The 26189-nt window shown below is 39.7% G+C and overlaps 1 long non-coding RNA gene across 1 annotated transcript; it reads left to right on the top strand.

Moving 5' to 3' along the window:
• Nucleotides 1-4409: 4409 nt before the first annotated feature.
• Nucleotides 4410-25837, top strand: LOC123333170. Its single transcript, XR_006550330.2, has 2 exons — nt 4410-4666; nt 24778-25837. It is a non-coding gene; the product is annotated as an uncharacterized LOC123333170 (long non-coding RNA).
• The last annotated feature ends 352 nt before the right edge of the window (nt 25838-26189 follow it).

Genomic DNA, 26189 nt, shown 5'->3' with positions numbered 1-26189 from the left:
GATTTTTTTGATGATGACCATTCTGACGGTATGAGGTGATGCTTCATTGTAGTTTTGATTGGCATTTCTCTATAATTAATGATGGTGAGCATCTTTTCACGTGCTTTTTGGCCATCTGTATGTTTTCTTTAGAGAAATGTCTATTTAGATCTTTTCCCAGTGTTGGATTGGGTTGTTTTTTTTTTTTTTTAATATTGAGCTGCATGAGCTCTCTGTGTATTTTGGAGATTAATCCGTTGTCAGTCCCTTTGTTTGCAAATATTTTCTCCCATTCTGTGGGTTGTCATTTCACTTTATTTATGGTTTCCTTTGCTGTGCAAAAGCTTTTAAGTTTAATTAGGTCTCATTTGTTTATTTTTACTTTTATTTCCATTACTCTAGGAGATGGATCAAAAAAAGATATTACTGCTATTTATATCAGAGTGTTCTTTCAATGATTGTTTCTAAGAGTTTTATAGTGTCCAGCCTTACATTTAGGTCTTTAATCCACTTAGAGTTTACTTTTGTGAATGGTGTAGAGAATGTTCTGATTCCATCCTTTTACATGTAACTTTACAGTTTTCCCAGAACCACTTATTAAAGAGCCTGTCTTCTCTCCATGATATATTCTTGCCTTCTTTGTCATAGATTGATTGACCATATGTGTGTGGGTTTATTTCTGGCCTTTCTATCATGTTCCATTGATCTATATTTCTGGTTTTGTGGCTATACCATTCTGTTTTGATGACTGTAGCTTTATAATACAGTCTGAAGCTAGGGAGCCTGATTCCTCCAGCTCCTTTTGTTTCCCTCTCAAGATTGCTTTGGCCATTTTGGGTCTTTTGAGTTTCCATACAAAATTTAAAACATTTTGTTCTAGTTCTGTGAAAAATGCCATAGGTAGTTTGATAAAGATTGCACTGAATTTTGTAGTGGGTAGTATGGTCATCTTGACAATATTGATTCTTTCAATCCAAGAACATGGTATATCTTTCCATCTGTTTGTGTCATCTTTGATTTCTTTCATCATTGTCTTGTAGTTTTCAGAGTACATGTCTTTTACCTCCTTAGGTCTATTTATTCCTAGGTATTTTATTCTTTTTGAAGTGATAGTTAATTGAAATTGTTTCCTTGATTTCCCTTTCTGGTGTTTCTTTGTTAGTGTATAGGAATGCAAGATTGGGGAGTTTTTAAAGAACTATCATTGTCTGAGTTCTACCCTCACGAATTTTAATTTGTTTTCTGGTGGGCCCCAGTCACCAATATTTTAACTTACCACCACCAAGTGGTTTTAATGTACATACAGTTTTACAAAATCCTGGATTAGTGGAAGCCTCCTTATTGCAAAGACAATTGAAGAGAAAGAAGTTCTTGGTCTTGAGCTTTAAATGAGTCCTAATATAGTGGCAACCCACTCCAGTACTCTTGCCTGGAAAATCCCATGGGTGGAGGAGCCTGGTAGGCTGCAGTCCATGGGGTCGCTGAGGGTTGGACATGACTGAGCGACTTCACTTTCACTTTTCACTTTCATGCATTGGAGAAGGAAATGGCAACCCACTCCAGTGTTCTTGCCTGGAGAATCCCAGGGACGGGGGACCCTGGTGGGCTGCTGTATATAGGGTCTCACAGAGACGGACACAACTGAAGCGGCTTAGCAGCAGCATATACATATTGTTGTTGTTTAGTACTAACTCATATCTGACTCTTTTTCAACCCCATGGACTGTAGCCCACCAGGCTTCTCTGTCCATGAGATTTCCCGGGCAAGAATACTGGAGTGGATTGCTACAGCCTTCTCCAGGGGATCTTCCCAACCCAGGGTTCAAAGCATTGGCAGGTGGACTTTCACTTTCATGCATTGGAGAAGAAAATGGCAACCTACTCCAGTGTTCTTGCCTGGAGAATCCCAGGGACAGGGGAGCCTGGTGGGCTGCCGTCTATGCGGTCGCACAGAGTCGGACATGACTAAAGTGACTTAGCAGCAATATCTCTGAAAATGTGAAGGAGAGACCAGAAGAATAAAAAAACTGTAATTTCAAAACATTGAATTGTTCTCTCACTGCAGATAGTGGGGACTTGAATTCACTTTTGGAATAGATCTTCCTTCACTCTAGGAAAACAATCTCAAGGGTCTCTTATATAAAGTAAAGCAAAGCCTCCTTGGTGAAATAGAAATGTGGACTCTAACATTTTACAAACTGTTTTGTGGGAGCATTACAACTGGAGTAATTTAGGATGCTTGGTGGAGAGAATGGTGGGTTAGAGCTGAGGGGAGAAAGGGGTAAATGAGTAAGTGGCATGGTAAATCGATCATCCTCTGGCTCCTTGAACTGGATATGAACCACCTGATTAGAATGATGAAGCTCAAAAGCCAAATCATACATAAGAAATTCTGTGATATTCTGGGCCTTATAAAGATGTAGTCATGAAGCACGATGAAGCTGCCTCTCAGTCGCACTTCAGGGCAGCAGCCACAGGACTATCCAACAGCTGGGAGTATCGCCACTGGCATCCCTATAGGAGTGCTGATCACGGGTACTGTCAGTTAGGCCAGCCATGGGGCTTCTCTAAGGAGCTTTGTAGACAGTAGCACAGGCTAGTGAGAGACAAAGGAGGAAAACCACAGTATGCCGCGATTAACTGTAGCTGACACACTGGTTTGGTGAAAGAGAACCTTTGAATACCCCCAGAAATAACTGGGGTACACTTGGGGTGTTTAGATGAGGTTTGATCCCTGGGTCCAGAAGATCCCGTGGAGGAGGGCACGGTATTCTTGCCTGGAGAATCCCATGGACAGAGGAGCCTGGCGGGCTGCAATCCATAGGGTCTCAAAGAGTTAGACACAACTGAGGAGACTTAGCACAGCACAGCACATTATTGGAGCAAGGATTAAAATTTAATCTGACCTCTATTTTAGATAGTAGAGAAGACCAGATCATACAGCTTCTACATAAAAGATACAAGGGAAGATAAACACCAATACAGTATACTAACGCATATATATATGGAATTTAGAAAGATGGTAACAATAACCCTGTGTACGAGACAGCAAAAGAGACACTGATGTATAGAACAGTCTTATGGACTCTGTGAGAGAGGGAGAGGGTGGGAAGATTTGGGAGAATGGCATTGAAACATGTAAAATATCATGTATGAAACAAGTTGCCAGTCCAGGTTCGATGCACGATACTGGATGCTTGGGGCTGGTGCACTGGGACGACCCAGAGGGATGGAATGGGGAGGGAGGAGGGAGGAGGGTTCAGGATGGGGAACACATGTATACCTGTGGCGGATTCATTTTGATATTTGGCAAAACTAATACAATTATGTAAAGTTTAAAAATAAAATAAAATTAAAAAAAAAAAGCTTATCTTGGTGACTTCTAAGGTTCCTACTTCTATTTCTAACGTAAAAAAGGTCAGTATATGGTTTTAAAGATGAACTAATCCAAAATCACTGCGGATGGTGACTGCAGCCATGAAATTAAAAGACGCTTACTCCTTGGAAGGAAAGTTATGGCCAGCCTAGATAGCATATTAAAAAGCAGAGACATTACTTTGCCAACAAAGGTCCATTTAGTCAAGGCTATGGTTTTTCCAGTGGTCATGTATGGATGTGAGAGTTGGACTGTGAAGAAAGCTGTGTGCTGAAGAATTGATGCTTTTGAACTGTGGTGTTGGAGAAGACTCTTGAGAGTCCCTTGGACTGCAAGGAGATCCAACCAGTCCATTCTGAAGGAGATCAGCCCTGGGATTTCTTTGGAAGGACTGATGCTAAAGCTGAAACTCCAGTACTTTGGCCACCTCATGCGAAGAGTGGACTCATTGAAAAAGACCCTGATGCTGGGAGGGATTAGGGGCAGGAGGAGAAGGGGATGACAGAGGATGAGATGGCTGGATGGCATCACCTACTTGATGGACATGAGTTTGAGTGAACTCTGGGAGTTGGTGATGGACAGGGAGGCCTGGCGTGCTGCAATTCATGGGGTCACAAAGAGTCAGACACAACTGAGCGACTGAACTGAACTAAACTGAATTGACCACAGAACTGAACTGGTTTCTCTCATTGTCTCAGTGTAACTATCTTCTGTTAGCATTTTACCTGTATCACTCCCAAAACCATCCTGTCTATTGAAAAGACATTTCTTTGACCAAAAGTATGTACTAGTTTCACTTTACCACCCAGACAGAAATGCCAAAGAAATTATTATGATGCTTTGATACATAAAAAAATGTAGAGTCATTGTTCCCTCCTTTAAAGACCTATGAGTCTAGAATCAGATAATATATTAAAATGATCTGTATAGTGAGATAAGCTTGATGTTAATTATAATAAAACATTCCTCTTTGTTCTCTGTGACTGACTTGTACAGTGTAGGTTTGGGGATATTAATATTTTTGACTCCTGAAATATTAATACTGTACATAAAAATGGGGTTAGCTAATATCAATGATCATGTTGTTTATAAGATTATGATAAAACAGCATGTTTTTAAATATAGGTTTCATTATTATTCATGTATGATCAGGAGGTGATTGCCATTGAAAAGTTACTTGTTACTCATAGATCCCATGAGAAGTGAGGCATATCACACCATAAGGGAAACACCAGTGTCAGTCAAGAGACAGGAAAGTGGGGGGAAAAAACATGGATAAGAGCCTTTCTTGTGGTTTCTGCAGGAAGACAAGGTAAGCAGTTTTAGAATTGGCCAGTTTAAATATTTCAGCAGGCTCTGGGGCATAGGCACAGTCCCTACTGCTCTAGTACCTAGTCTTCTTTTTAATTTTATTGAAATATAGTTGATTTATACTGTTGCATTGAATTTCTGCTGTACAGCAGAGTGACTCAGTTATACATATATTCTTTTTCGTATTCTTTTCCAGTATGGTTTACCACAGGATATTGAATATAGTTCTCTGTGGTACCTAGTCTTAAAGTGACTAGGACAGACAGTTGGTGGCCCAGGAATGTGAGAGCCCTGTAATGGAGGTGGTTGAGAGTTTGTCTTCTGGATTGGTTGGTTTGCATACAAAAGGCATGTCTCTAGCAATTAGCTAACCTTGAAAGCAGCAGTCCCTTTAGGATCAGCAAGGCCTGAAGGTGTCAAAGCATCTGAAAAGAAGAGAAATGATTAATAGACTCTGTTAGCCTATTCCAAAGTGGTAGGAATTTCTAGACTGGTCATAGAGTTAGATTTGGAACTGCTGCTGCTGCTACTAAGTTGCTTCAGTTGTGTCCGACTCTGTGTGACCCCACAGACGGCAGCCCACCAGGCTCCCCTGTCCCTGAGATTCTCCAGGCAAGAATACTGGAGTGGGTTGCCATTTCCTTCTCCAATGCATGAAAGTTAAAAGTCAAAGTGAAGACCTGCTCAGTCGTGTCCGACTCTTAGCGACCTCATGGACTGCAGCCCACCAGGCTCCTCCATCCATGGGATTTTCCAGGCAAGAGTACTGGAGTTGGGTGCCATTGCCTTCTCCAGATTTGGAACTAACCCTCCCCAAATTGGGCAATGAGACCTGGGAAACTGTTAATAACTCTTGAGTCTAAAAACAAGCAAGTTTGTAGTTTCAGCCTTGCTGAGGGACTCACCACCCAGCAGTGTTATTTTTAAAGGTAAAAATAAACCTGAGCAGGAATAATAGAAAGGTAATATGGAAAGACACTGCAATGCCCTCCCACCATGCATGGTATCAGTCAGATCTTTGTTAGAGTGTTTCTAGTGCCTCATGTAGAGTTCTCCTACCCCCACCCCCAACCCAGAGGCAGATGGAAAGTCCATCAATTGTCAAAGAGCAATCAATCAAAGACAGGCTGGGCTGGAAAAATGGACTGATTATCATCTATACTAATGGGGAGAGGAGTTGGAAAAAATATTGTCATTTTATAAAACAGTTAAAGCCACCTATTTTTTGAAAATACTCAAAAAAGTGATGGTTTGTCAGACAAACCTGCACACATCACCACTCTTCTCTTTGCTGAGACCAAACTCTCTTTTCCTCATGCCTACTGCTTTCAGCTAAGGTTTGGGAATGTTAACTTGGGAAGAATGTGTATTTCCAGTTGTGACTTTTATAGAAGTAAAAGTCTGTTCATTGATAATGGACAGATAATGAAATGGAAGTTTGCTTGCTCTCTCTGAGGTGTTCACAATTTAAACTTTAGAACTCAAGCCTGAGGCTAAGTGTTGAATAATGATGACCTTGTATCAACATTCTTCACACTCTTATTCATCCCCATGTCCCCAGTGTACTTATAGTCACCTTTGTGTAGTCTGTCCCTTCGCCACATTCCTGACTGCTCCATCTGCACCCAGAGTTGCTCTTGATTCCTTGTTCAGTTCAGTTCACTTGCTCAGTCATGTCCGACTCTTTGTGATCCCATGGACTGCAGCATGCCAGGCTTCCCAGTCCATTACCACCCCAGAGCTTACTCAAACTCATGTCCATCAAGTGGGTGATGCCATCCAACCTTCTCATCCTCTGTTGTCCCATTCTCCTCCTGCCCTCAATCTTTCCCAGCATCAGGGTCTTTTCTAATGAAGTCAGCTCATTCACTTCAGGTCGCCAAAGTATTAGAGTTTCAACTTGAGCAGCAGTCCTTCCTATGACTATTCAGGACTGATTTCCTTTAGGATTGACTGGTTGGATATCATTGCAGTCCAAGGGACTCTGAAGAGCCTTCTCCAACACCACAGTTGAACAGACCTCCAACTAGACAGACCTTTGTTGGCAAAGTAATGTGTCTGCTTTTTAATATGCTGTCTAGGTTGGTCATAGCTTTTCTTCCAAGAAGTAAGCATCTTTTAATTTCATGGCTGCAGTCATCATCTGCAGTGATTTTGGATAAAATAAATAAAGTCTCTCACTATTTCCATTATTTCCCCATCTCTTTGCCAGGAAGTGATGGGACCAGATGCCATGATCTTCATTTTCTGAATGTTGGGTTTTAAGCCAACTTTTTCACTCTGTATTTTCACTTTCATCAAGAGGCTTTTTAGTTCCTCTTTGCTTTCTGCTGGAAGGGTGGTGTCATCTGCCTATCTGAGGTTATTGATGTTTCTCTCTGCAATCTTGATTCCAGCTTGTGCTTCATCCAGCCTGGCATTTTGCTTGATGTACTCTGGTAGCTCAGATGGTAAAGCGTCTGCCTGCAAAGCAGGAGACCTGGGTTTGATCCCCGGGTCTGGAAGCTCCCCTGGAGAAGGAAATGGTAACCCACTCCAGTACTCTTGCCTGGAAAATTCCATGGATAGAGGAGCCTGGTAGACTACAGTCCATGGGATTGCAAAGAGTCAGACACAACTGAGCAACTTCACTGGTTCACTCTGCATATAAGTTAAATGAGCAGGGTGACAATATACAGCCTTGACATACTCCTTTCCCGATTTTGAACCAGTCCATTGTTCCATGTCCAGTCTAACTGTTGCTTCCTGACCTGCATACAGATTTCTCAGGAGGCAGGTCGGATGGTACGGTATTCCCATCTCTTTCAGAATTTTCCACAGTTTGTTGTGATCCATACAGTCAAAGGCATTGGCATAGTCATTAAAGCAGAAGTAGATGTTTTTCTGGAAGTCTCTTGCTTTTTCAACGGATGTTGGCAATTTGATTGATCTCTGGTTCCTCTGCTTTTCTAAATCCAGCTTGAACATCTGAAAGTTCATGGTTCATGTGCTGTTGAAGGCTGGCTTGGAGAATTTTGAGCATTACTTTGCTAGTGTGTGAGATGAGTGCAATTGTGCAGTAGTTTGAACATTCTTTGGCATTGCCTTTCCTTCGGATTGGAATGAAAACTGACCTTTTCCATTCATGTCACCACTGCTGAGTTTTCCAAATTTGCTGGCATATGGAGTGCAGCACTTTCACAGCATCATCTTTTAGGATTTGAAATAGCTCAACTAGAATTCCATCACCTCCACTGGCTTTGTTCATAGTGATGCTTCCTAAGGCCCATTTGAGTTTGAATTCCAGTATGTCTGACTCTAGGTGAGTGATCAAACCATTGTGGTTATCTGGGTCATGAAAGTCCTTTTTGTATAGTTCTTCTATGTATTCTTGCCACCTGTTCTTAGTATCTTCTGCTTCTGTTAGGTCCATACCATTTCTGTCCTTTATTGTGCCCATTTTTGCATGAAATGTTCCCTTGGTATCTCTAATTTTCTTGAAGAGATCTCTAGTCTTTCCTGTTCTATTGTTTTCCTCTATTTCTTTGCATTCTTTCTTTGTTATTGTTTGGAACTTTGCATTCAAATGGGTATATCTTTCCTTTTCTCCTTTGCCTTTCACTTCTCTTCTTTTTTTTTTAAATTTACTTATTTATTTTTTTTAATTTTTATTTTATTTTTAAACTTTACATAATTGTATTAGTTTTGCCAAATATCAAAATGAATCTGCCACAGGTATACATGTGTTCCCCATCCTGAACAGCTATTTGTAAGGTCTCCTCAGAGAACCATTTTACATTTTTGCATTTCTTTTTCTTGGGGGTGGCCTTGATTACTGCCTCCTGTACAATGTCATGAACGTCCATCCATAGCTCTTCAGGCACTCTATCAGATCTAAACCCTTGAATCTATTTGTCACATCTACTCTGTAATGGTAAGGAATTTGATTTAGGTCATACCTGAATGGTCTAGTGATCTTCCCTACTTTCTTCAATTTGTTTGAATTTGGCAATAAGGAGTTCATGATCTGAGCCACAGTCAACTCCCAGTCTTGTTTTTGCTGACTGTATAGAGCTTCTCCATCTTTGGCTGCAAAGAATATAATCAATCTGATTTCGGTATTGACTAGCTGGTGATATCCATGTGTAGTGTCTTCTCTATTGTTGTTGGAAAAGGGTGTTTGCTACGACCAGTGTGTTCTCTTGGAAAAATTCTGTTAGCCTTTGCCCTGCTTCATTTTGTACTCCAAGGTCAAATTTGCCCATTACTCCAGGTATCTCTTGACTTCCTAATTTTGCATTCCAATCCCCTGTAATGAAAAGGACATCTTTTTTGGGTGTTCTAGAAAGTCTTGTAGGTCTTCATAGAACCATTCAACTTCAGCTTCTTCAGCATTATGGGCTGGGGAATAGACTTGGATTACTGTGATTGAATGGTTTGCCTATAAATGGGCAAAATAGTGAGTCAGTTCCTTTCCAGAATTTTTGTGCAGTGGAGAAGATATGAATGTGCAAGTGGTTTCACATCTGGGGTCTACATGCCACACAACACTGATTCCAGTACTCTTTTGCATTTGTCCCAGAAAAGTAATCCATATTTTAACCAATGCATTAAACAAATCATTGAGGGTCTTCTGGGTCTTGAGTTCTGTATTAGGCCTCTTGAAGTATAATAATAGGCACAGAACCTAATCCTGGCTTTGAAGAATTTAGCAATTTAATTTTAGAAACAACAATGGCATACCCTTGAAAAGTGAATAATATATGATACCAGTACCAAAAAAGCCCCAAGGTAGTTTTTAATTAAGTGCCAATTAAGAAGAGCAGGCAGCACTTGTGGGCACAGCAGTCTGGCAAGGTGCCACAGAGGAGGCAGAATATGAGCTAGGGCTTTAAAAATGAATAGGATTTGAAGATACAAAACCAGATTCAGGGCATGGGGCAGGGAAGAGAACAAGGCAAACATGAGGACAGGAAGACAATGCCAGGCAGAGCACAGCTTATGTGGAGCAAAAGGGTAACTCAAGGTTTGGAGGCTAGGCTTTATTTTGTCATGTTTCTGGAAGGGAGGGAGGGGTTAGAGCTCCCATGATAAAAGTGGGCTTTGCAAAAGATTTGTTTCATGATACCCAAATCTCCAGTTTCTCCCTATTAGAACCACATGCTCAGTCTGTACCTTGAGATACCCAGAAATAATTTACCATGTGCCACATCCCCAGCCTTCTCTGTATATTGCCCAAGGAGACAGAAGCCCCAGACCTCTAAGCTGTGCCAGGCTGTTGGCCCTTGAAAAGTCTGTACCTCTTTTCCCTCTCACCCAAGTGCTGCCTCCCTTTCCCTTGCCTTCAACAGCATCCTTGGGAGTCTTATGAGGAAAAAACTGCCTTGTATCCTCAACCCCTTCATTAACATTTCCTCCCTTTCCTTGTCTTCTATAAGACTGCTTCCTCTGTGCCTCTTTCCAGCAGAAGGTGCATCTTCTGCACCACACCCACCTCCTGAATCTAAGGGTTGCAAGTTTGCGAAGGGTAGCTTGTATAATCCTACAAAGACCCTCCAAGACTCTTTCAAAAGTCACCCTCTTGTTAAAATAGATAAAAAGATCATATACACATACATGCATACAAGTACACATACACACACATTTCTTATTCCTGAGCCATCACCAGTTAGCCGCACCCCTGTCCACTCACCGTTGTTGTATCAACACACCTGCCCAGCCCCAGCCTCATTCATGGAAGATGCTGGTGTAGGCTCAGTCTTTCCCTTCATCCCACTCCTGCCATTGCCCTGAATCACTTCAAGATCTTGTCATTTTCCTGCTACAAAGCAGGGTTTCTCACTGCTTGCAGTTCTAAGCACAAGTCACACAGACTGGCTAGATGAGCGCCTCTCTCAATCTTGGCAGTAGCCAGTATCTAAACACATGCTGTTCTAGTCCATACTGGCCTGCTTTCAGTTCCTGGAATGTTCCACATTCATTCCCACTTCAAGGTCTTTGCATGTATTGGGCTTCCTTCCTAGAACACTGAGACTCTCCCATCTCCCAAAGCTTCCTATCTCTCCCTTCCCCAACACTAATTCCTACTCATTCCTACTCATTCTTCGGCTCGCCATCCAAATGGCCTATCCACAGGTAAACATTTCCATATTAAACTCATCTTCCAACCTACACAGACTACAGTTGAGCAATGATTCTCAACTAGGGAGGAATTTTGCCCCCAGAGGACATTTGGCAACAGCTAGAAACACTTTTGCTTCTCAGCTCTGGGGAGGTGCTACTGGCATGTGGTGGGCAGAGGCCAGAGATGCTGCTAAACATCCTACAATGCACACAGGACAGCCTTCACAACAAAGAATTATCCAGCACAAACATGTCAGGAGTGCCAAGTATGACAGACACTGCATAAGACCAGGGTGGCCCCCATACACATCTGCTGCACTGTTTATAGTATTAGTCATTTAGTATCTGCCTTTGTTACCTATCTTGTTCATCAGTACACAGCAACTGGGACACAGTGTTAACCAATGACTATTGTTGACAGAACGGAGGGAATTGGCAAGGAGAGAGACTGGGAGAGGAAGGTCAGTTGGGGAACATTCAGTAATTCAGTAATGAGGAAAGTTTGGATTAGAATACTACAGGTGAAAATGGTGAGGGTAAGCCAAAGGAGAGAAAGAATCTTTTAAGAAAAAATAAAAGAATAGCTGAATGATTAGATGTGAGTGATAATTGAAAGCAGAATATCAGGAAAAACAGAGACTTGGGCAATCTGAAATGGAACAAGTAGAAACTGTTTTCTATTCATTGTATTATTTATGGTCCATTTATGTTAAAACTTATTTGAGAGAGTTTTAAATCAATGACATATAAAATTGAACATTAGATTAAAGACAAATTACTAAGTACCAAAAAATGTGAGCAATCAAAAGATGGATCATTTTTTACAGATTGATTTATTTTCAAAGGAGAAATAGAGACACAGAACAAATGTATGGATACCAGGGGAGACAGGAGGGTGGGATGAATTGGGAGATTGGGATTGACATGTGTGCACTATTATAGCACAAGAAACTCCACTCAGTGCTCTATGATGAACTAAGTGGGAAGGAAATCCAGAATAGAAGGGATATATGTATATGTATCAGAGAAGGCAATGGCACCCCACTCCAGTACTCTTGCCTGGAAAATCCCATGGATGGAGGAGCCTGGTGGGCTGCTGTCTATAGGGTCGCACAGAGTCGGACACGACTGAAGCGACTTAGCAGCAGCAGCATGTATATGTATAACTGATTCACTTTTCTGTACAGCAGAAACTAACATAACATTGTAAAGCAAATGTTTGTTGTTGTTGTTCAGTTGCTATGTCATGTCTGACTCCTTGCCACCCCACAGACTGCAGCACACCAGGCTTCCTTGTCCTTTGCTATCTCCCAGAGTTTGCCCAAACTCATGTCCATTGAGTCGGTGATGCCATCCAACCATCTCATCCTCTGTTGCCTGGTTCTCCTCTTGCCCTCAATCTTTCTCAGCATCAGGGTCTTTTCCAATGAGTCGGCTCTTTGCATCAGGTGGCCAAAGTATTGGAGTTTCAGCTTCAGCAGCAGTCCTTTCAATAAATATTTCATGATTTCCTTTAGGATTGACTGGTTTGATTTCCTTGCTGTCCAAGGGACTCTCAAGAGTCTTCTCCAACACCACAGTTCAAAAGCATCAGGTCTTTGGTGCTAAGCCTTCTTTATGGTCCAACTCTCACATCCATACATGACTACTAGGAAAACCATAGCTTTGACTATGTGGACCTTTGTCAGCAAAGCATTGTCTCTGTTTTTTAATATGCTGTCTAGGTTTGTCATCGTTTTTCTTCCAAGGAGTAAGCATCTTTTAATTTTATGGCTGCAGTCACCATCTACAGTGATTTTGGAGCCCAGGAAAATTAAGTCTGTCACTGTTTCCATTTTTTCCTCATCTATCTGCCATGAAGTGATGGGAACAGATGCCATGGTCTTCATTTATTGAATGTTGAATTTTAAGATGGCTTTTTCACTCTCCTCTTTCTCCTTCATCAAGAGGCTCTTTAGTTCCTCTTCACTTTCTGCCTTTAGGATGATACCATCTGCATATCTGAGGTTGTTAATATTTCTCCTGGCAATCTTGATTCCAGCTTATGAGTCATCCAGCCTGACATTTCACATGATGTACTCTGCATATAAGTCTAATAAGCAGGATGCCAGTATACAGCCATGACCTTTCCCAATTTGGAACCAGTCCACTGTTCCGTGTCTGACTATAACTGTTGCTACATTCAGGTTTCTCAGGAGGCAATTAAAGTGGTCTAGTATTCCCATTTCTTTAAGAATTTTCCATAGTTTGCTGTGATCTACACAGTCAAGGGCTTTAGCATAGTCAATGAAGCAGTAGATGTTTCTCTGGAATTCCCTTGCTTTTTGGCAATTTGATCTCTGGCTCCTCTGCCTTTTCTAAATCTAGCTTGTACATCTAGAAATTCTTGGTTCATGCACTATTAAAGCCCAGATTGAAGGATTTTGAGCATTACCTTGCTAAAATGCAAATTGAGTGCAATTGTGTAGTTGTTTGAACATTCTTTGGGATTGGAATGAAAACTGACCTTTTCCAGTCTTGTGATCATTGCTGAGTTTTCCAAATTTGCTGACATATCGAGTGCACTACTTTAATAGCATCATCTTTTAGGATTAGGAATAACTCAAGTGGAATTCCATCACCTCCTCTAGGTTTGTTCATAGTGATGCTTCCTAAGGCCCACTTGACTTCACATTCCAGGATGTCTGGCTCTAAGTGAGTGACTACACCACTGTGGTTATCTGAGTCATTAAGATCTTTTTTGGTTAGTTCTTCTATGTATTCTTGCCACCTCTTCTTAATCTTTTGTTCTTCTGTTAGGTCCTTGCCATGTCTATCCTTTATTGTGCCCTTCTTGGCATGAGATAGTCCCTTAATATCTACAATTTTCTTGAAGAGATCTCTAGCCTTTCCCATTCTATTGTTTTCCTCTTTTTCTTTTCATTGTTCACTTATATACACCAATACAAATTAATTAAAAAACACAAAAGCAAAACTCATAAAAGATCATTTTTGCCAGCAATCTAAGTTAATATGCTGTAATTTAACATAAAATATAAATTTGGGTTTCCTGAGAGCCAAGGCACAAAGCAAAATAAACATGATTGGTCTCCATCTTTGATGAGCTCTTCATCATACTTCATGCTATTTTCCTCAGAGTTATTTTGTTATTAAAATTTTTGATTTTTGTTATTTCTTTCAAGAAAGACAAATTTTCCAGGAACTGAACTCTGATGGGATTGCATCCAAGTAATACTTAAGAAGCATTAACTACAATGCATCATGTTGTCAGTAGTAATTTTATGGAGGTGCATAAATATCTTTCAGCTGACCCTTTTTCTCTAAGTCCATGATTAATTAGAGAATCACAATGTGGTGAAGATGTCTAGATAGCAGTGATTCCCAGCAGTATGAGGGGCTGCTGTGTGGGGGACATTCAGGTTATACACCTGCCCTCTCACTCACAAGGCCAGTGAGACAGTAGTCTTTCACTGGGTAAGTATATTATCATTAGATGTCCATGGCAGTATGTGATGGTGATACAGAGAATTCTCTTTCCACTTAGTTTGTACAGTTCTAAACAGAAATTTTCCAATGAAACTCAGATGCTATTTTTCTAATTTACTTCTGTTTGAAACAACATTTCCTATAGTAAGTTTCACTTCCTGTAGTCTAATGGAAGCTGTTACCAATGGAAGTGTGTTGCACATGTGAGCAGAAGACTAAGTGATGTCATCACTTCTCACATAAGAGATACATCTCGATCTAGTTAAAGCATAGGCCTTGGAGTCACTCAATATCAAGTCAAATTCTATATCTGCTGTTTTTCAGCTATTTCACTTCTTTTTGTGCTCACTCAGTCGTGTCCGACTCTTTGCAACCCCATGGACTGTAACTTGCCAAGCTCCTCTGTCCATAGAATTTCCCAGACAAGAATGCTGGAGTGGGTGGCCATTTCCTACTCTAGGGGATGTTCCCAACTCTAGGATTGAATTTGTGTCACCTGAATTGGCAGGCAAATTCTTTACCACTGTGCCACCTGGGTAGTCCTACTTCACTTCTAAAAGGGAATTCATGATACTTAGGATGCAAGGCTTTTGAGAGGCTTAGAGACAATATACAGAATGTTCTCAGCAAAAAACCAGTCACATGATAGGTGCTCAATAAATTATATCATTATCAAAAAAGATGAAGTGAATATATTACGATAGAAGATAATAAGTTTCTAGAAAGAAAAGTAATGAATAAATATTTGTCCCTTTTCTTTACTCCTCCAATAGTTTGTATAATAATCTTTGATCTAAAGAAGGAATTAAAACAACTAGGTAGAATTATTATTAAAATGGATTTGTAAATCAAGCTATGATCAACAGAAAAAAAGTTTCAGATATTTCTAAACCCATGATCATGTGCAGCACAATCAGATCAATATTTCTAAAGTGTGATCAACAATGTGGTGATACTGAGTTTTATCATTAAGCCTGACATCCAAACACTGCAGTAATCTCTTGACCATTTCTCAACATAGGTAAATGTAGGTTTGAGCAACAATGTTCCCCTTTAAAAGTCTCTAAAATTAGAGTATACTAATTCTATAATCTGAGTATTAGCTGGCACATTGCTGACATTTAGAAAGAATGCAGTTCCTAACTATCATGTGCAGTTTCTCAAATCACCTTTTGGGGGATGGTTTGCATCATGTCATAAGGAGAACATTTTTGGAAAAAATAAAATGTTCTTTCTTTGTAACTAGAGCACCTAATAAAAGTCTAAGCTAGTGCATTGGTTAAGTGCACTGTCCTTTTGGAGAGGAAGGGGTGGAAGCAGGGTGAGTTGAGAGCATTTTGGGAGGGGTGGGGGCACAGAGAATTCTCTTTCCACAAGTTTGCATAGTTTTAAGCAAATTTTTTCTTATTAAATTCAGATACTATTTTTCTAATTTGCCTCTAGATTTTTAATGACATTTACTCCAAACAGATATTTAATAGCTCTGTGAAAATAATAATAAAATTGAACAGAAGGGAAGTATTTAGTAAGAAAAAGTTGGCCTCAGATTCATTTTCCCAGTCCCCTTTTTCTCTTTTTCCTTTTGTGTTTTGCCATTGACAATAATTCCAGTGACCTAACAATGAAAGCCATGGGGATAAGTCAAAATATAAATGATCTATATTTATTTGGGTAACGGCTGGAGGAAAGACAACATCCCATTTGAAGTTCATTATTAATTGAGATTAGATCTAAACCTTCCCAGTTAAACTGATTTATGAGAGCTATTCTGCCTTCCAAAATCAGCTTGGCAAATTTAATGATACTATTGTTTAAGAATAGACACATAATTTATTGAAACACTTCATTCTAACCCTGGGTTGGATTCACAAACTTTTGTGTGCTAATTGCTCATTGGTAGGCAACAAAAATATTGAAGCTTAAGAATTAGGCACTGTGATTTATGTCCTGTCTACACATTCCTGGGTTTAGGACTAACCCAGGCATACTCTGTGGCCCCAGTGTTTTCTGACCTCATGACAGCTATCTTCTGACTGCTAGGGTTACCTGATAGGGTCTTCCTCCCAAGTCATCCCTCTTTGTGTGGTGTGGCATGTTCCAAATGACACCACTGTTCTCTCTTTGCCTCCAGTCACACTCCTGATCTTGAGTGCGCTGACCCCAGCATGTCCTCATGGGACCGTGTACTTCACTGTGCTATCATTGGTATCCATGTGCCTCTTCAGAACATGAGCTATTTGAGGACTCATGTTCCCCAACCTCCATGATGTCCTTGGAATATCAAAAGGGCACAAGCAGGAAGGAAGAAAAGTAGAAAGAAAGGAAGGGGAGATAGAAGAAAAGGATCTAAGGGAGGAAGAAACAAAGGAAGAAAAGGTTCTAAGAGAAACAAATCCTAAGTAAATATTTATTAAGATAAAAACAACTCATGACCAACCTTAAAAGGTCAAAACCCCAAGGAAGTTCTGACTTTTTGTACTTTTAAAATAAATGTGGTAAAACAAAAGAGAAACTATTAAAGATGAAAAATCAGATTCTATTCTTCACTGGTAGAACAATTATTCAGTCAAGAAGCCCCTTGTATGTCCCTTAAAGAACCCCATATTTAGAACCATAAAGTGAATGAGTCCAAGTAGATCGCACCCTGCCTGTACTCCCTATTCACCCTTTTCTATAATGGGGTTTTCAGACAGCTTGGCTTTTATGGGTACTGACCATTACACAGAGGATGAACTAGCAAAGTCCTAAATGAAGGTAACAAGGAGATGAGCAGCTGAATGTTAGAAAGTCAAACTTCCAATCAATGGAAGTGCTCTCGAGAAGTTCTGAAAAGTGAGGACAGAGTTTTCTGACATTATCTGGCTCATCTGCCTTTTTCATATTTATCTGCATGCAGTCTCTGAAAAAGAGGTCTCTGTTCTGAAGATAATACTGCCTCTTGTCCCTTCCCATCTCTTCTCATCTCTACAAATGCCTCTTTCCTGCAGTTAACACTGAGAAAACTCTTTAGCAGCCTCCCTCTCTAAACCATCTCATTTCTCCTATTTTCAAACATTCAAATGTCTCTCATCTAAAAATGTAAGCAGTTCAATGCAGCTGTTCCTCCTGTCAACCCACCCATCTCCCTAATCCACTTCTTTTTCTACCAATCATTCCTTGTAATCTGTTATTAACCCCTCAAATCTATTGTAATCAATCTATAAGGTCAGCGATAATATCACTCTGAACAAATCCAAATGTCTCCATTGAGTAACATATTGCATATTGGACTATTCTCTAACACCAGAAACTATTGTCTTGGCTTGCCTTCTTCTTTTGTTTCTTCTGCCTCACTAACTTATTCCTCTTTGTTTCAGTCCTCTTCCTCTATTTCATTCCCTGAAAGGAGGATCTTCAGGCCTTTGTTTCTCTTCCTGTAGATTTCCAACATTCTCTCCATCTCTAATCTCTACTTCTTGCCCAACCTTCAATTACTGTACATTTGAATTATAGACCCACATTTTTTAGACATCTGGAGGTGTAGGGAGTGGGGAGACACTAAGAGGAGTGGTGTGAAGTGATGTGTCCTGATAAAATTGACATTGATAATTAATGTCTCAAGTTCTGTACCAAATGCTACATAAAACATGTAATGAAAGATATAATGAAAACTATTCAGATATTTCTTTATACCACCTGTGCATATTAGAATATTACATGTCCCTCCAAAGTTCCTCATTTGGGGTGCTTAATGCAGGAGAATTGATGCTTTTGAACTGTGGTGTTGGAGAAGACTCTTGAGAGTCCCTTGGACTGCAAGGAGATCCAACCAGTCCATTCTGAAGGAGATCAGCCCTGGGATTTCTTTGGAAGGAATGATGCTAAAGCTGAAACTCCAGTACTTTGGCCACCTCATGCTAAGAGTTGACTCACTGGAAAAGACTCTGATGCTGGGAGGGATTGGGGGCAGGAGGAGAAGGGGACGTCAGAGGATGAGATGGCTGGATGGCATCACTGACTCGATGGACGTGAGTCTGGGTGAACTCCAGGAGTTGATGATGGACAGGGAGGCCTGGCGTGCTGCGATTCATGGAGTCGCAAAGAGTCCGACACGACTGAGCAACTGAACTGAACTGAACTGAATGCAGGAGACCCCAGTTTGATCCCTGGGTTGGGAAGATCTGCTGGAGAAGAAATAGGCTACCTAGTCCAGTATTCTTGGGCTTCCCTGGTGGCTCAGCTGGTAAAAAATCCACCTACAATGTAAAGAATCTGCCTGCAATGTGGGAGACCTGGGTTCGATCCCTGGGTTGGGAAGATTCCCTGGAGAAGGGAAGGGCTACCCACTCCAGTATTCTGGCCTGGAGAATTCCATGGACTGTGTAGTCCATGGGGTCACAGAGTTGGACATGACTGAGCGACTTTCACTTCAGGGTCATCTTTGAAACCCTTTCAAAGTCGTGGGATTCTATTCCTTCCAAAATGTATCAGATTTCTCCCATCCTTTTCATGTTTACTATTCACACCTTAGTTGGCTCTCTCATGGTCTATTGCATCTATTGTTTTGATTGTGTCAATGGCTCCCTCTCTTGTGTCCTTTTTCTTGTTTTTCCATGTCCAATCCAGCCTCAGATACACAGACTGATTTATCTTTTTTAGAGAGATGTTTTCCACATTTTGCCCCATCGTAACAACTGGAAATGGCCTATTCCCAGGTCTAAGCTGAAGGTATTTCAAAGTAATTTAGCTTAAAATTTGTAGCAACAAAACTTGTAGGTAATAAAGAATGTCTTAAAATATTTGACAAAATCTTTCAAAAGAGACTCATAGAAAGATGAAGAAACATAAGCTGCTGCTGTGCTGTGCTTTGTCACTCAGTAGTGTCCAATTCTTAGCAACCCCATGGACTGTAGCCCACCAGGCTCCTCTGTCCATGAGGATTCTCCAGGCAAGAATACTGGAGTGGGTTACCAAGCCCTTCTCTAGGAGATCTTCCCAACCCAAGGTTTGAGCCCAGGTCTCCCACATTGCAGGCAGATTCTTTACTATCTGAGCCACCAGGGAAGCCCAAGAATACTGGAGTAGGTTACTAATCCCTTTTCCAGGGGAACTTCCTGACCAAGAAATCAAAGCAGGGTCTTTTGCATTGCAGGCAGATTCTTTACCAGCTGAACTACCTGGAAAGTCCAAATATAAGCTACATTTTGGCAAAACGAAAGAGCTTCATGTCTGATTGAAGAGATCCTGTGTTTCAGAGCTTGTGTTTGACTTTGTTTTAGTCCGTGTGTTAATCAGTGACTCATATGAAGGAAAATGCATGCTTATATCATCTTTAAAAAACCAATATTGTGGAGATTCACATTAACAGAACTGAAATTCAAAACATTCTCTCTGGGCTTGAAAATGCCACTAATATTGACCCAAAGTTTTATGAAAGAAATAATGTGGATTGACAGCAGCGCTTGTGAGAATATAATATATTTTTGTTGACAATGAGCTTAATACTAATATAGATGAATAACATGATTTGGATAATGAAATCTAAACCTAGCCTAACAGGATATTTTTTCTCTATAGAAGACACAAAACTAATTTGATAATCCCTAAGTTAAGGCACTAGGGTTAGTCTGTTGTTATTCTAACAAAAGAGCACTGCATCTACCAGCAAAGGCAAAATGCCACAATCGCCTAGTATTATCTTTCCTACTATAGTTCCTGGATCCCAGTATATGTTTAATACTTGTGGCTTTAATAAACAAGTAAATGGACAGACAGTGATAAAGGGCAGAGCTAAGCCTACTAATAACACCATTAACATATCTCACAGAAGTTGTAAATTTTTAAAGCTTTCATGTATGGGTATATGTGATGAATATGTGTATAAAATAAAGAAGGTGTTGACCTTCTTCCAAAAAGCTTATAAAACACAAGCAAGTATAGTTGTCATGCTTAAGGAATCATTTCTGACAGTTAAAGAAATGTAGCATATAAGAATGAGCAAGGCGTGAGTGTTACCTATTTTGGCCAAAGGTATCAATTTTATTCTCAGAGAAAGACTTCAGTGAAACTGAAGTTGATAAAGGCTATTTTTTTCAAATTCACAAGAATCTGACTTTTGTCAAGCCAAACATAATCAAGAGATGTAGCATGGTAGAACTACTCCAAAGCTGCATAAAAATAACAATTTTCCCGCTGAAGGTGGGCTTCCTGATCTCCCTCCAAGGGAAAACCAGTAGAATCTCTCATTAAAAAGAGGATTTAGTTGTATGGAATTGTACTTTCTGACTCTCATGTATCAGCGGCGATGATGTGAGAATTTGGCGCAAGTCAAATGAATAAGTATTTATTGAGTGCCTAAAGGTTCCCTGCTTTGAAATAAAAGATTTGATATTTTCAAAGTTTTGTGAAAGAATGAGACAATGTGCTATATCAAAGGAAAGCATCCAAGCTATTTAATCTCCAGCCAAGTGTATTCCAAAGGCTATGCCAAAATATGGCACTGACAAAGATAAGGATCTGGGTTTGACAGAAATTTTGTGAGTATTATAAAATAAAGATTCCTTAGAGGATAACTTAGTCATAATAGGTATACATCTTGACCCCAAGCATCAAAGTTGATGAGTGAGCTTTGAACTCATGTGCCAACTCTGACTGTTGATAGTGGCTACTAAAAGTCACTGACATGGAAAGATTCTGAAGCTGAGTCTACACTAATCAGGGAAAAGAATTGAATCAGTCGTATCTGATATGAATGGGAAATTAATAGCATATTTCCTATGGCAGTTCTAAAGATATCACATGCTGGTGTGTAATTAAATCAACAAACATCCAAAAGCATCTTCTCTTGTTTTCCCAACCAGACTAACCCTAGTTTAAAAAATAAAAAATAAATCTCATGAAAAAGGATTTGACTTATTGATAATACTTTCTCTTGACATGTTCTCTCCCTTCCCACCTTCATTACCCATGCCTATTGGCTGACATCTCCAACCTCCAATAACACAATGAGATTTTTTTGGACTGGGGATTATATTCCTAGGATTTCCTGCCATTCTCCAGTGTTCTCTAAGATGAATACTAGGTAAGCTTATCTCTTTAAGACTTAGTTGAATTTAAAGAATACTTAAATTTTAGTGCCATCCCCAAAACTCTTCCTTCTTTTAAACAGTGTCTGCCTTTTAAGAGACATTGCTTTTCCCCATCTGCTTCTCCCAATTTTACTACTTAACCCAAAAGAGTTCAGTAATGGAGCTTTAAGGGTACTTCAAGGCAAGAAGAGACTTAGAATAATTTTCTTTCCCTCCCCTACACATTTTAAACTATATTCCTGTCCCCATAAATTTTCCAGGTAGAATCTCAATACATTAACTGGAGCCTAACAGGTATACTATAACATTGTTTCCCTTGCCCAGTCCTAAACACATGCTGATTTTATGACTAACATGGGCAAATTATAAAAATTATGTCAATTAAAGAGGTCAAGCAAGGAAAGTCCCATCTGGTACATACTGTTATCTCAGCTTAAAGGCCAAGTTACTATTTTAATGTAGGTGCAGGAACATATTAACTAAAAAATATCTCTGATACATATGCTTGCTTTGTGAACCTCTATATAAAACATGAACCCAAGATGAAACACTTCTGATTTTATTTTTCACAAACAGCAATGGCACTAGCATATCTGCTGTTGTTTATCCTTCTCAACATATATTCTTAACTTGTCTACTGAGCTAGGAACATGGTCACTAGGATCCTTTGCAAGGACAGGTACCACTCTGGCCACCATGGAAAGAAATATAGTAGGATTCTAATTTAATTAGAAATGGTGAGTACTTGGAATGTGGTGGTGGTGTTCAGTCACCAAGTCATGTCTGACTCTTCAAGACCGCATGGATAGTAGCATGCCAGGCTTCTCCATCTCCCGGAGCTTGCTCAAACTCATGTCCATTGAGTCAGTGATACCATCCAACCATCTCAACACCTGTTACCTTCTTCTCCTTCTACCTTCAGTCTTTCTCAGCAACAGGGTCTTTTCCATTGAGTCAGTTGTTCGCATCACGTGGCCAAAGTATTGGAGCTTCAGCTTCAGCATCAGTCCTTCCAATGAATATTCAGAGTTAATTTCCTTCAGGATTGACTGGTTTGATCTCCTTGCTTTCCAAGGGACTCTCAAGAGCCTTCTCCAAAACCATAGTTCAAGAGCATTAATTCTTTGGTGCTCTGCCTTCTTTATGATCCAACTCTCACATCTGTACATGACTACTGGAAAGACCATAGCCTGGACTATATGAACCTTTGTCAGCAAAATGGTGTCTCTGCTTTTTAACACACAGTCTAGGTTTGTCAAAGCTTTCCTGTCAAGAAGCAATTGTCTTCTAATTTCATGGCTTGCAATCACCATCCGCAGTGATTTCAGAATGGAATGTAGTAATGGACAGGAAATAAATGTTGAACGAATGTGTCAGGCTCTTGGAATTAACAGTCTCCTACAACTTTTATACACTAGGCCCTAAGGGAAGCATATCTAGAATCAAGGCTATAAAATCTACAATTATACAAGATATACTCTCAGTCCCCTCTGACTACATATGGTTCCTTGAACAAAAATATGTGTTCTGAAGAGTTTAAAAGGAAAATATATATCTTTTTACAGGTGCCCCCTTCCCCATGTCATTCATAATATAAATCTCCAAAGTAGAAGAACTTGGGAAGGAAGTGGAAGTGGCTCATTTTCTCTCCTCTCCTCTTTTCTCATTCCTTCCTCTAAAGACCACAAAATTCCTTTCATAAAAAAGAATGTTAGGCTTTAAAAGAGCTTACAGATTGTTCTAGCAAAAATGCAGAACCAAAGAAACAAGGGGAAAAGCAAATAGAACATGTAATTACTAGGAACACAGTTTGGAACTGCTTTAAACACTTCGGCTCACTCAGAAAAAAAAGAAGTCCCTTTTTCAAAGGCAAGAGTATGCCCTGATCCCAATGGAGAACCTTCGCCAGGGTCTCTCCAGTAGGTTCTCAATGCTGCTGGTAGAGGAAATCATATAGCTCCCTTCCTCCAGAGACCAGGTTGTCAATTCCTTCCTGTTACCTCCCAGGACCACCAGTTGAAAGTGACCAAAGAAACCTTATGGTGTCTTGAGGGCAATTTTCTTCACTACGAAAGAGTCAAAGAAAAAGGAATAGAAACAGAAAGATGATTGTTATGGTGTTAGAGGAGAGAACAAATGGCTTGACTCACTAGGACAAAGTCCAGTGCCTTCCTTTACAGGGTCAAGAAACCCCAGAACACCAGGATTTCAAGCTCAGAAAGAAATGGCCAGACAAGCATAGGATAAATCAATTGAGTGAGGGAAGAGACAGTGATGTCATTCTGACCTGTCCCTACCCTGTCTGAATGGAGGAACAAAGAAAGAGACAGAATGTTAGAAGTGGAAAACACTGCAAAAGTTGTCTGAGTCTAAACTCCTTATTTTGGGAGATGAGGAAATAGATCTCCAGGGGGTAAGTTACTCAAGTGTTGTCAGATGCTAGTAACAATCATAAGCAAGCCTCCGCACTTCCAAAATAGTATCCTTTTGACACCATTGACATTTATGAACATATAACTACACTATCATCTCCCTTATCTTCACCACTGTTGTTTTGTAGGTTTGCAATATTGGGGCTCTAACACATGACAGTATAAGTTGAAATATCAGGTAAAAAGATATTAGCAAGTTATATATACAGTCTACTAAACAGCATTCTATAAAAATAAATTCAAGTTATTGACCTCATAGAAAATGCCTAGGAATTAAGCATAAAAATATTTCTGACTCTTCTGCCTCTATTTTTATGAGCTGGTTTTCATACTGGTACACTAATAGCCATCAGTGATATTGGTACTTTAAACCAATTAAACGATATTTTTTAAATGAAAAATTATGATGTGAACTCCACAAGACAAATGCATCCATGTGGAATTTATTGTTTAGTTGAGCAATTGATGGTGGTTGCAACACCTAAAATATTATGAGAATATAATTATGACTGAGCTAAGTGTAGACAGACCAAATTGAGCCAAAACCTTCCATGTACAGTCATATAATCTTTCTTTAATAAGACTCATGAGCTTATCCCCAGACTGACACCACATGTTCTCTTGGGCATGATAAAGCATCTAGTCTCTTTTTCCAAATTCATTCAGCTCTCTAAACAATAAAATTTAAACATTGGCTTCTCAAATTTTCAACTGCATTATTATTGCTTTCTAATGCCATTTCTAGCACCTTCAAGAGAATCAAAGATGATTAGATTAACCTGTAACTCTTAGGTTGGTGCTAAAACAATTGCGGTTTTGCATTGTTGAACTTTGCCATTTGATATTAGAATACATTCTTAAATAAATGCGGTTATGTTATACATCATTTTAATGCACATTTCTCACTTTATGTTTTTTGCTAATGAATTATTGCTTGCTACTTATTTGATATTTATTTTAGACTAGGGAAATAATGTTATACTAAAAGCAAATTCAAGCGAATTTTTTATTTGAATACCAAATAGGGAATAAAGCAGTGGACGCAACTCACAACATCAAAAATGCATTTGGCCCAGGAACTGCTAACAAATGTACAATGCAGTGATGGTTCGAGAAGCTGTACAGAGGACATGAGAGCCTTGAAGATGAGGAGTACAGAGTGGACAGCCATAGGAAGTTGACCATGACTAATTGAGAGCCATCATCAAACTGATCCTCTTAGAACTACATGAGAAGTTGCCTAAGAACTCAGTGTCGACCATTCTGCAGTCATTCAGCGTTTGAAGTAAATTGGAAAGGTGAAAAAGCTCAATAAGTGGGTGCCTCATGAGCTGACTGAAAATCAAAAAAATCAAGTGTTGCCTTCTCTTATTTTGTGCAACAACAGCAAACCATTTCTAGATCAGATTGTGATGTGCAATAAAAAGTAGATTTTATATGACAACCAGCAATGACAACCAACTCAGTGGTTGTACTGAGAAGAAGCTCCAAAGCACTTCCCAAAGCCAAACTTGCACCATAAAAAGGTCATGGTCACTGTTTAGTGGTCTGCTGCCCGTCTGATCCACTACAGCTTTCTGATTCCCAGCAAAACCATTACATCTCAGAAGTATGTTCAGCAAATAGAGGAGACGCAGTGAAAAATGCAACACCTGCAGCCTGCTTTGGCCAACAGAAAGGGCCCAATTCTTCTCCAAGACAATGCCCGACCACACATCACACAACCGCTGCTTCAAAAGTTCAACAAATTGGGCTATGAAGTTTTGCCTCATCTACCATGTTCACCTGACCTCTCACCAACTGACTACCACTTCTTCAAGCATCTTGACACCTTCTTGCAGAGAAAATGCGTCCACAACCAGCAGGAGGCAGAAGATGCTTTCCACGAGTTTGTCACATCCTGAAGGATGGATTTTTATGCTACAGGAATAAACAAACTTATTTTTCTTTGGCAAAAATGTGTTGATGGTAATGATTCCTATTTTAATTAATAAAGATGTGTTTGAGCCTAATTATAATTTAAAATTCACAGTTCAAAACCACAATTACTTTCTCATCAACCTAATAAATGTGTTCAGCAAATTTGTTTATTGTCAACATTCCTTTAAAAAAATCTTGCAGAACAGAGTGACAAAAGAGTCACAAATCTTAATTTAAAAAAAAATCAAGCAACTTATTTTCTTTGAGTCCTGAAAAAATTGCCAATTTACCTTGGTGTCTTAATTAGCCTAGGATAGTTTTTTTAAGGCATCTGAGCCCTTTCATTGCTTTGTAAGATATACAAATAAAAACTAGAATTTTTGTTGTGACCCCCCCCCCAAAAAAACACAGAAAACCTATCATCTCAAAAGAAGCCAAAAAACTTCAAGAAACTGTAACGAAGGTGCCAATAGCATTCTTTTCAGTAGCAAAACCAAGTGTTAGATATAGTCTCAGG

Source organism: Bubalus bubalis, chromosome 1 (genome assembly GCF_019923935.1).
Source record: "Bubalus bubalis isolate 160015118507 breed Murrah chromosome 1, NDDB_SH_1, whole genome shotgun sequence".
Taxonomy (NCBI): domain Eukaryota; kingdom Metazoa; phylum Chordata; class Mammalia; order Artiodactyla; family Bovidae; genus Bubalus; species Bubalus bubalis.
This window is presented reverse-complemented; position numbering and strand designations above follow the sequence as displayed.